At 33.5% G+C, this 12,833-nt stretch overlaps 1 non-coding gene across 1 annotated transcript; it reads right to left on the bottom strand.

Annotated features, from left to right (window-relative positions):
- Positions 1-9,910: 9,910 nt before the first annotated feature.
- LOC120257062 lies at positions 9,911-10,017 on the bottom strand. The gene has a single exon (XR_005535505.1). It is a non-coding gene; the product is annotated as a small nucleolar RNA R71 (small nucleolar RNA).
- Between the last annotated feature and the right edge of the window lie 2,816 nt (positions 10,018-12,833).

The following is a 12,833-nucleotide window of genomic DNA, read 5'->3' as shown; positions in this document are numbered from 1 at the left end:
GTCACCCAATAAAGTACGTGAAAGCTTGGTTTTTTCCCTATAAAAATAAAGAAAAAAATACACATCAGAAGTTATATATAATAGTATAAGCAAGTAAGAATATACTCTAACATATATAAAAACTTCTTGACATAATAAATATGATTATGAGACTATAATGATGCATATAAATATTTTTTCAAAAAAAAATATATAAGTAAAGCATACTCTAAATCTTGATGTACAACATCCCTATTGCTTGTCTTTCCACAAGATTTTTAAATTTTAGGATTATCTTTGCCAATGACTTCTCTTATTATATCTTCAACAAAGGTGCATCGTAAAACATCAATTTTAAAGGCATAATAATTACTAAATAATTACATAAATAGTTAAATATTTATGAAATAATTTTTTTATCGAGTTCGCGTGAAATTAAAATATCAGCAAACGACCAAAACCTAAAACATTGCCTTGAAGAATTTTCATCTATAGCATCTATATATAATAGTTTTATATCATGAAAAAAAAAACTTGTTCATCCATAAGAAGCATCTCAATAATATTAATTTCTGATTTATCTTGGAAGCATATAATCTCTCAGAGTCTAACAATCGAAACTTAAACATAATCCCTCTATATAGAGAAAAATCCCTAATATTTAAATTTTAATAAAAATAGGATATTTATTATTATTAATTTTATAATTTGATATATGATATATAATAACTAATATTATAATATGATAAACAAAAGACTTTAATTTATCATGATATAACTTAACAAATTTCAATTTTAAATTTAAAAATATATTTTTAAAATCTTAATTAAATAAGAGAGACAAGTTCTACTATCATGAAAAAATAATCTAGTTGTATTTTTAAATTAAATAGTAAGATAATTATAATTATTAAATTATTAAATATTATTGTAATATTTTATTTAGGTTTATATGAGAGCATGACACGTCATACTTTTATCTTCTACTTTAATATATATATATATATTAGATTTTTTACATTTTCAATTATAATTAAAAATTTATAAAGCCAACAAAAATTAAGGGATGCTAAATTCAAATTTTAAAAAAATTATAAATAATAAACAATTCTCTTAATTCAATATTTCAAACATATAAAATATACATCTATCATGTTAAAAAACCTTTCATATTTCAACTAACATTTAAACACTAAATTAACAAATAATACAATTAAAAATCAATTTAACACAAATACACAATCTAATTCAATTATTAAATACAATAATTATTCAACAAATAATCTAATAAATAATCAAAATTTTAATAATAATTAATCACAATAAATATCTAATACAATTTTCATAACAAATAATCAAACAAAAATTTAACAAATATCCACCATTTATTAAACAAATATAAAAGATTTTTACACAACTAATAATCACAAAAGAAAAATTAAACAAATTAAAATTTGATATAAACAAATATGAAAGAAAATGATAAATCCTAATGAAAGATAAAACATAAACTATAATGAATTGCGAAAAAAAACTCACCAATCAACACCACCTATATTGAATTTTTCTAGAGATTTTACGAGTAATTGTATTTTTATAAGGTTTTTAATTTATTATTTCTATTTTTTACAATAATATCCTAAAATATTGATAATTATATATTAATAAGTTCAATAAAAAAATATATCTAAATATATAATTTGAAAAACAAAAATATTTGAAGATCCATGATTGACTAGCAATATTACTTATTACTATCACTCATCAATTTTAGTGTTTTTATTTAGTTTATTTTAAATAGTGTCGTACAATTTAAAATAAATAAATAAATAAAAATATCACTTTTCATGCATGCAAGTTGCATCCGATAAAGGAGAACATTTCTATGCTATGGGTATAGGCGTTAAGTGCACCATTGGCCCCTGTATTATAATGCATAGTGCACTTTAGGGCTTGTTTGGATGAAGTGAAGGATGGGTTCATAAAGTAATGGAAAGGAGGGGAAGGGAAGGGAAATGAAGGATTGAATACATATCTTGCTTGGGGGGAAGGAAAGTAAAGTAAGGGTTTTCACTATTTTGTGTTTGGTTTGGAAGTAAAGGAAAGTAAGGTTATGTAATGTTATTACCAAAATACCCTTATATTGCTCCAATTCAAACACAAAAAACATAGGCATTTGGATTATTTTTATTTATGTTTTTCCACAACTAATCCAAATTTTTGGTTTGGGCCTTTATCATTTCAACATACAAATTCATCAAAATTAAAAACAAATCCACAACATAATAAAAATCACTGTAGCACTAGCAATTATAACAAATAATAATTATATAAACCATAAAATAAAAATAATAATTTCCATAAAACCACAAAAATACATAATATTTCATTTCAATAAACCATAATACATATTTTCCTCAAAAAGACATAAGTTGTATTTATACAAATGTTAGAAGGGTAAAATCGTCCAAAAAATATTCAACCCTCCTCAACCCACCATTTTGGTGGGTTGATGAATGGAGGGAAATGGGGGGTTTTCAACCCCCCATTTACCTCCAAAACACTTGCCTACCCTCCTATTTTTTCTCCCCAAGCATGGGTTCAAAGAATCCTTCCTTTATGAACCCTTCAAAATCCTTGCACTTTTAAAAATGTGCATTGCAGCCTCTGTGCTATATATATATATATGCAAAGTTCATTTTAGTCTATCTCTTCTACATAGGCCACATGGTAATACACCATCTATTTCATGATGAAGTGGATATGTTTGACAAACAGGGCAACTAAATGGTATGTGACACGTGACACCTCACGCCACATCATTAAAACCATAGAAAACATTCAAGAAAGCCCTCAATTTATCGATACCTTGATCCTTGAAAAGAAATAAAAATCTCTAAAATTATCACCACAAAACAGAAAACATGCCTTGACTAAAGAATTTAGTGATATCTCAATTCTTGACTGAGGAATCTACCGAATAGAGTTTCCAAATTAATAAGCTTGAATCTAAAATTATCTAAAAGGACACTTTAAAACAATTTAAAAAAACCTAATCAATGGACATTTTAGCAATATCTTAGGTGGTGTTTGGTGCTTTACCATGGAAATGTTTTGATGGAATTTGATTGGTGAAAAAGTAATTATTCAGAAAAATAACATTTCTTTGTTTAGTATGCATTGGAAAGTTTGAATTAATTGATGGAAAAGTAATATTCTGTATTTAGTATTAGAAGATATTCTTGAGAATTTATTGGCATAAAGACATAAATAGCCTTATGTTATTTTACTTATTCACAACTTCTTAATAAATTTTTAATATTAAAATAATAATATGAATTTAAATATATAAAATATATTTAATATTAAATATTTAAATAAAAAAATTTAAATAATAAATAGTAATAAGTTTTGGATATTAAAATAATAATAATAATAATATTTTTTTAATGTATAAATTATTTTAACTATTCTCATTATATATTTTTTTAAAACATATTTATTTAATAAAATCTTAAATATAATTATCTTATTTAAAATTTACATTTCTAAATAAATATTCAAAATAATAAAAATTATATGAATAATAATAAATTATTATATTATAATTAATAAAATAAATAAAATAATATATATTTTTTTAATAGGAGATAGTAACCCAGGCATCGGGTAACTAACCCCGACGACGGGGTTATTAACCCCTCCCCTAGATTTTTTTTATAACCTGGTTATTAACCTCCCTTTACTACTTTTTATTTTTATACGTGTTTTTATATAATGTGGTGATTATAATTATTATCTCAAAATAATATTATCCTAGTTATGGTAAAAATTATTTCTTATTTTAGGTTATAATAATTTTTAAGCAGAATATTAAATAATTAGTAAAAAATATTTGATTTAAAAAATCTTTGTTTAAAATTTAAAAAATTAGGACTAATGTCAAGGTTATTCTTCTTATTACACTATAAAATCACATTCCTTTGCCATGGGAAACTGTTTTTCCATCCATAAATTGAGGAAATTAAGTTCCATTAATTTGAAGCAATGATTTTCCCATACCAATGCAACTTTTTAGTGAAAAAGGCCAACTAAACAGAGGAAAGGTTTTCCCTTAATTAAAATTGCCATAAAAGTAATCACTTTTCCACCTACCAAACACACCCATTCTTGAAGAGAGAATCCAACGAAGAAGCATCACTACAACAAATATTAAATTTAGTGATAGATTTTTCTGTGCCAAAAGTCATGATGACTCACCAAAAGTAATTATTGCAATTTCAAGTCCATCTCAAAATCCTCTCTAATCTGTTTTCCGTAAAGGTTGTATGGACAGATTGAGTCTTCCTTATTTAATAATTGTAAAAAAAAAATTACCAAAATGCGCATGTTCTGTATTATTTACCAGAATACGCATTTTGGTGGAAAACGGGAAAAGTTTTCCCTTTCTCTCTTTTTTTTATTAAATATGAAAAACAAAAAATGCTCTCCCGTTTTGTTTTTTTTTTTAAATAAATAAAAAGTGGAAATCAGGAGCATCTCTCCCAGTTTCCTTTTTTTGTTTTTAAAAAATATTATATATATATAATATCCATATTAGACGGTTAGTCAGTGCTTCCCAAAACTCCGTACCAAATATTTTAAGAACTTAACTCTAAATCATAAACTCTAAAGTAAACCATAAACCCTAAACAATAAACTGCATTGTTTAGGGTTTAGGGATAGGGTTCCTGGTTTATAGTCTATGGGATTAGATGATAAAAAGAAACTAAGTCTTTTTTCTAGAAAAAAAAAAGAAAGGAAAAAGTTCTAATGTGGCAACTTTTGATTTGAGAGGGATAAAATCTGATGTGGTGTCACTGTTTTATTGAATCCTTATACGTTAACAAATAATTAAGTGCAAGTTATTCATTTTTTGATTATTTTGAATTATCTAGTATTATTATAATTTTTAAATTATTTATGGTTAAAAGAAACTCGAATTTTTTTTATGAGTTTTACGCAACAATAATTACTCCATCACATCTTTAAATGGTTTACTATTAGTATATTAATATCATGATATCACGATTGGTGCAAAATGTACTTGAATTGTTTTGTTGTTTCTTATTTATTTATTTATTTTAACAAATGCGACATTAGTTAGGATCATGCGTAGGGCCATATGGATCATTTAGCCCTATACCGTCACCAGGGGATGCAAAGCTCGAGTTCAAGCTTGACCCCACATCAAGGACTCATTACTATCACGTTGCAAATGGAGGATTTCAACTTGGGCTAATGAATATCCCCTACCATCACCTTATTCAAGTGGGGCAATCCCAGTTGAGCTATGAGCTCATTGGTGTTTTTATTTTTTTTTAAATAATATAATAGCAACAAAAATTTGTTCAAGTAGTTTAAGACATCGCTTCACTAAAGAGAATGTCCTAAGTTCAATCCCTCTTACAATCAACTTTTTTTCAATAATAAAAAATTAAAATAATAAAATAAAACATATCAACCAGAGTGAGTTATGGGAATGAGCCCGCCAGGCCTAATCCACCTTATTGGTGTGTCGACCTGGCCCCTATAGCATGGGATGGTTCTGGTATGGCTTTTGTTAAGTCAGGTCTTGTTAACCGGCCTTTGCCCACTCTACATTGGTACACATGAAACCATAATTTTTTTTATTATATATAGTTTTATAGTAAACATATTTATTATTTTTAATTTTAAAAAAATATTTTAATTTAAAAAAAAATAAAACAGTGTCAAAAGAACACCTTTTCTCTCCCACACAACCACTTAGCTTTACAATCTCTTAAGGAATAAAATATTTGATTAAGTAAAAAATTGTGTTTGTAGGATTTTGTGTATATTCTATTTTAGGTAGCATTATATTTTTAATAGTGTTATATTATATTTTTCGTAGCATTATGGTGGATAAATCACAGAAATTCTATATAAAATGTATTATTGTACCAAGTTTCTTCTTCAATGGGATATACAATTTTTCTCTCCAAATCTTTTATGGTATTAGAGTAGTAATCGATCTTCAACCTTGATATACATCCTTTCTTTTTGAAGAATGAGTGAGAACATTGAATCAAGCAAGGTCACCATTCCTGCAACTAAGTTGATGAAATCTCTTTCGTCATTTTCTCTTCATCCTTCGGATAGTCTGGGAGCTATCCTTACATCGTTTTCATTGGTAGAAGGAAATTCGGACATGAGGCGAGTCTTTAGGAGGCTTGTAACTCCATGATGATCTCGTGGATCTTCAATTCCATCGACAAGGGCGTTGCAATGAAGCATTGCCTACATAGAGAAAATGAAGGAGATCTGGGATAATTTGAAGGAATGATTTGGTGTGAGTAATGTGTCGGGATCTTATCACTCTAAGAAGGGAATTATCATGCGAAAAATACATGCCAAAATGCAGCGGATAACAAAACTTTTAACAACAAGTAAACATGAAAAACCCTAGCGCATGCCAGAACTAGGATTAAATTCTAGATAAATAGACAATTAAAAGTTATACCTTTCTTTTGATGACGATTCTCAATGCACCCTTATTTCCCCATAATCGAAAGGGACTACAAATCGTGACTCCCTCTACTATCACGTACACATGAACGCCTCTGAAAATCAAGTAGGTATGCTAGTACCTCAAAAAACAACACTTGTTTCTTGGTTAGAATAGCAAGCACCGGAGATTTAAGAGAAAAAGGGGTTGTAGGTGCGTTAGCGGCGGGTTCTGGAGGTGAGATCCGATGACGGCGGCCAAGGGAAGAAGAGCGAGTGGCGGCTAGGGTTTCTTAAGAGACAATCTCTCAATCACTCTATCTTTTTTCTTCTCTCTCTTTTTTGCTCTTTTTCATATTAGGGTTAGACCATCTATTTATATTGGAAACCCAAAACCCTAATTTATGAAAAAAGTCCTTCACTCCTAATCAAATTAGGAATTTCTTCTTTACTTGATTAATTAAACCATTTTAGTTAACCAAATCAATTAGATTGGATCAACACTTAATAAGACCCAACCCGAACAAGCTATTAGCTCCACCTAATTTAGGTTTTTCACTTAAACCCTAAATAGGTGGTCCAATAAGTAACAAATACTGAATCTTGATCCCGACATTCTTAGTGTACGATCCTGTAGGTCCGTTTAACATTGGCAATGAGCTTAAACAATTTTAACGCTCATAAATCATAATTATTCTTTAGCAAGATAATATGATTACCCAATATTAAATGAAGGTCAATTTCGAGAATTAATGGAACCTATCGCAACCTCATACAATCCTTTGCCACTGAATATCTTAATTAGCATAAGGCATGGAGCGAGTCACCCTTATTTTAATACTAATTAATTTCTTGATCTCTTAGTGAACTGACTAGATCAAGTAAATGATAAATCTTATCATTTCCCTTGGGTGTGGCCACACACTACTCAGTCTCACTAATCAAGTGGCCGGTGATATTCACTTTCTCTATAAAGAGGGACAATTCCTTCACTTCACTCATGTCTCTCAGCATGAACCGTGACATGCCCAAACATAATCATACTTACCACTTAGTTACGAATGATGTTAGGCGTTAGTTAAAGCATGTAAGGATTCATCCGAGATCTATAGTAATTTCAGGTCGAAGGATTCGAGTACAAGAATTGCTTGAAAAAAACACTTATGACTTTACAACCATGTAGTGTTCTCAAGAGCGGATCGATCCAGGTACACTGTTCCCTAACATGTATCTATATCCTTTGATTGATATCCCATATCGTATGACTTGTAAAATAAGGCCATCCCACGAAAGACATACTAGTCTTAATTTATTTTCATTCCCATGAAAATTATCGACTAGGAACATTTAGAATATTGTTCTAGTTTATGCTTCAAGGTTTTACTATCCAAATCACGCATTTGATAACTTGAGCCAATATTCAAGGATATTTTATCTTATTAACTATGCACAAAAATAATAATAGATAAAACGATGCCTCATAATAATTATCCAAATAATAAGAGTTCATACAATGTATTGGGGCTAGGGCTTACACTAACATAATGCACCAAAAATTTATCAACTCAAAACTCAGATCAGTTCATTGAAACAGAATGATGCGACGCTAACATCATACTACACAAATTAAAAAGCATATGGAACAAACTTCAAAGCAGCTCGAAAGTCCCGTTATGTTCTTGCGGAGTTGCACAAGCTTTCTTAAAAGAAAAAGAAGAGGAGAAGATTTACTAATTCATCATAAGATTGGAACATTCTATTTTTAAGAAGGTTCAATTTCAAATACTTTGGATATAACCTTTTCTATCTTTGAGTTAATAATATGTAATGATGGTCAAGGAAGAAAAACACCAACAGGTGGCAAGGAGACAAGTTGAGAAGGTAGAGCATATGGCCTTCACCGTTCAAAATCAAAAGGCAAAGTCAATGAGCAATGATCAATAAAGAAAGGGCGGAACCTGTTGCTCTCACTACAACTGGGTCAGATACGATGAAGGAATTTGCTATGAGATTATTAGTAACCTGTCCTTTTGGGACATGATCTACCAGACTCAAGGGCATGGGTGTGGGTGTGGGACATGGACAACGCTATCACCGATCATGATATGATTAGCACACACATAGGTACTTGAGATAAGATCACTTCAAGGCTCACTGCCGAGTATTTCCAGTGGCTTTTGGCGATGCTTGAGCCACCCAAAGCTAGTAGTTAGAAACTCTCTGGTAATAAAAGTTACTATACTTGGATAGATAGTGGTGTATCTAACCACATGATGGCTCACTAGAAACCATGTTGGATGTGAGGGATTGTACACCGGTGTCAATTGGATTGCCCAACGGAGGCAAGACCTTCGTGACCAAGATCGGGAAGGTGGTCTTGGGAAAGGATATTACTTTGCAAAAAATCCTTTCTGTGCTCAAGTTAATTTGTAGCTTAATTTCTATATGTCAATTTATTACTGATTCTCATTGTCGTGTGACATTTTGTGATGATATGTGTTTGATTTAAGACCAGACTTTCAAGAGCTAGCACATGTTGGGGGATCTTTGAAGCAATCTTATGAGCTTTAGCATTGACAATTGGGACACCCCTCAAAGCGGCATCTTAAATTTCTTATTAGTGTTAATGATTCCTTTATGAAAGTTGTGATGTTTGTTAATAGGAGATCCTTAGCCCCGTGGAATACGATCCTCGTGTCTTCACATGAGGTATTACTTGGCGATCCCGTACACTTGCGGGGAAGCAATTAAGTTTTTGGCGCCGTTGCCGGGGAGCTTTAAGGAATTCTAGGAAACTTTTAGATTATTACTCTAGCCATTCAATTCTTTACTCATTTGTTATTGTTATTTTTCTTTTCCTTTGATTTTAACTTTCTATCATCTTTCTTGGTTTTGCAAGGTACTGTGAGTGATACGTTCAAATCCATCGACCTTGATTACACCGGATAGTGAGATTGAAAGAACTTTACATCGGAGATTGAGAGAAGTTGGTGAAGGGTTGGGTACACAGAACATTGAAATTGAGGATAGAGAGTCTTCAATCATGGCCGAAGAGCAACGCACTCTATCCAAGTATGAAAGACCCCAATTCACAGGTGATGAGTTTAGTGTTCAAGCACCATCAGTGGCATCCAACAACTTTGAAATTAAAGCAAGTACAATCAGCATGGTCCAGAACTCGGTTCAATTCAATGGTCTTGCAAATGAAGATGCACATGACCACCTTTCCCGGTTCCTCCAAATTTGCTCTACATTCAAAATTAATGGGGTGTCGGACGATGCTATCCATTTGTGACTATTTCAATTCAGTTTGAGAGACGGAGCTTATCTTTGGCTTACATCATTCTCTCCGGGGTCTATAAAAACATGGAAAAATATGGTTGAGAAATTCCTTGGGAGGTATTTTCCGCCAAGCAAAGCGGTGAAGTTGAGGCAAGAAATTTCAGCCTTTAAACAAGGGGAGTCTGAAACATTGTTTGAAGCCTATGAGAGATTCAAGGATCTCCTTAGAAGGTGCCCCCATCATGGTTTTGCCTCATGGATGCGAGTACAAATCATTTACAACGGGCTGAATTATGCTACTCGCCAACTCATTGATGCCGCAGCGGGTGGATCCCTTAGCAACAAGTATCCCGATGAGGCCGAGCAATTACTTGAGTCTATGGCAAGCAATGAATCACATTGGGCCTCAAGAGGATCTACACAAAAGACTGCCGGGCTCTATGAAGTTAGTAGCAATGATGCCTTGGCCGCAAAGGTTGATGTGTTGACGCGAAAGCTTGATCTTCTTATGGCCAGTAGTTCGAGGTCAGAATCAGTGATGAATTGTAGCACTTGTGGTGATGGGCATGATGCAGCCCAATGTCCAATTGCTAGCTCATCCATTGCGTCCATTGAAAATGTTGATTACATTGGAGGGCAACGAAATCAAGGGAACCCGTATAACTCAACTTACAATCCGGGGTGGAAGAACCACCCTAATTTTGCATGGAATCAAGGCCAACAACAACGAGGTGCACCACCTCAAGGATCTCAATTTCAACAACCGGCCTTTGAGAAGAAGTTTTCTACTGAAGAGGTCCTTGCCAAGTTCATGCTCAGTACCAATGACAGGTTCAATAGCCTAACTAGTAGCATGGATGCACAATTTGGCAAGGTGAATGCTCAACTCACTCAGCAAGCCGAACAGTTCAGTGAGATAGGTTTTGTTTTGAGAAACCTCCAAGCTTCTATAAAATCTCTTAAGCATCGAGTAGGGGAACTCGCGAAGGCACATTCTGAACGTCCTCTAGGTTGTCTTCCAAGCAACACGGAAGAGAATCCAAGGGAGCACCTAAAGGCCATTGCTCTTAGAAGCGGGAGGCAGGTGGAGACAAGGGTCAAAGTGTGCCCAAGTGTCAAGAAAAATGGGATAGCCTCCGCGGAAGACCCCAAGCTAGTTGAAGAAAATAGTGAAGACAAAAATCAGGGTAGAAATGACAAGCCCCAACCACAAGGCCCGTTAAAATCATCCGAGTACAATCCTCCAATCCCTTATCCAACCAGATTGAAGCATGACAAGGAGGATGTTCACTTCAGAAAATTCATCAACATCTTCAAACAACTTCACTTGAACATCCCAATAGTTGAAGCATTGACTTAAATGCCGAAATATGCCAAGTTTTTAAAAGAGCTCCTCACGAACAAGAGAAAGTTGGAGGAAGAAGGCATCGTTACACTTATGGGGAATTGTTCGGCTATTTTAGAAAATAAACTCCCACAAAAGTTGAAAGATCTAGGAAGCTTCATTATCCCGTGTATGCTTGAAGGTGGAGTCCAAGAAAATGCTCTAGCGGACTCGGGGGATAGCATAAACGTCATGCCCTACACCATGTATTTGAAACTTGGTTTGGATGAGTTGCGGCCCATGAGGATGACCTTACAATTGGTGGATCAATCAACAATAAAACCTCGTGGGATTGTTGAAGATGTGATTGTCCGAGTGGACAAATTTGTTTTTCCTGTGGATTTTGTTATCATGGACATAGATGAGGATGTGGAGATACAACTGATTCTTGGCCGACCATTCCTCAGCACCTCGGGTGCCTTAATTGATTTGAAAGGAGGGATGTTAACGTTACGAGTCAGAGAAGAGGAAGTGGTGTACACTTTGCCGGCTGCTATGAAACATTCTTTAGATCATGATGACACACTTTACTTTATTGATGAAACTGATAGGTTGATTTCTGATTGTGTGCAGGAGGTGCTCTCTATAAACCCTTTGGATGAGTATTTAGGAGAATTGGAGAATGAAGAATAAGAAGAAACTCACTACCATCCTCAAATTCACAACTTGAAGCAACCAAAAGAGAGGGTGTCCTATACTAATGCTAAGGAAAAAGAGAAAAAAGAATCATTTGTGAAGAAAATGTGGAGGGAGATTCATGGGAGAAAAAAGAAAGGTACCAAGCTTCATCATCCCACATCTGGTGGAGGAAAGGTAAATTTTTCACCCCTCTCTACTCATGAACAATTCGAGGTCTTCTCAATGCTATCACTGAATTTGCAGGGAAGAAACAACACTATAAGGGAAACCGGGGGTGGCTTCAAACTCTTTGAGCACCCATGAGTTAAGGAATGAGGTACGTCAGGCTCATGATGTTAAATAAGCGCTTCTTGGGAGGCAACCCAAGCATTCGGGGGTGTTTTCTTTCATTTTTCGTATTTTAGTTTATAGTTCATTTCACTTTTCGTATTTCTTAGACTTGGGTTGCTTTTGAATAAGTTCATGTTCTCACACTTGGCAAATTGCTCTCGTCATTCTAATTGTGGTGTATTTGTGCAACTTCTTGAGAAACTCATGTTTAGGTGTTAATTCATGTGCTAGATCGTCGTTTTATTCATTTCATTGATTTTTTTGGAGAAGTCTTCGACTTTGCCATAGCATTTTTACATCATTTAAAGTAGGGTTTCAAAGTTTCGGGTGAGATTTAAGGTCCTACGGCCATATTGGGGTGTATGGGGGTCGTCTGAGATGAACACAGAGCAAACCAGAGGCTCTGTGCCATCTCAGACGGGTCCCAGACGGCCCCCCATATGGGACCGTCTGAGACAGCCTGACCTCTCGGCCGAGAGAGGCCAAACGGCCCAGACGGCTCCCCATACGAGGCCGTATGGGGGCCGTCTAGGGCGGGTTGGCCTCTCTCCCCCCTCTTATACCTCTCTCTCTCTCTTCCATTCTCTCTTCTCTCTCATTTTCCACCAAACTTCTCTCTTCTGTCTACCTCATTTCTTGGTCAAATCTTCTCATTTTTTCTCCTAAACCTTCTCCCAATCCATTGGAGACGTCAATCTAGTGATTTTCTCCG

This window comes from Dioscorea cayenensis, unplaced genomic scaffold (assembly GCF_009730915.1).
Source record: "Dioscorea cayenensis subsp. rotundata cultivar TDr96_F1 unplaced genomic scaffold, TDr96_F1_v2_PseudoChromosome.rev07_lg8_w22 25.fasta BLBR01001827.1, whole genome shotgun sequence".
NCBI lineage: Eukaryota > Viridiplantae > Streptophyta > Magnoliopsida > Dioscoreales > Dioscoreaceae > Dioscorea > Dioscorea cayenensis.
The sequence above is the reverse complement of the archived record's forward strand: the minus strand, read 5'-3'. Positions and strand labels throughout refer to the sequence as shown.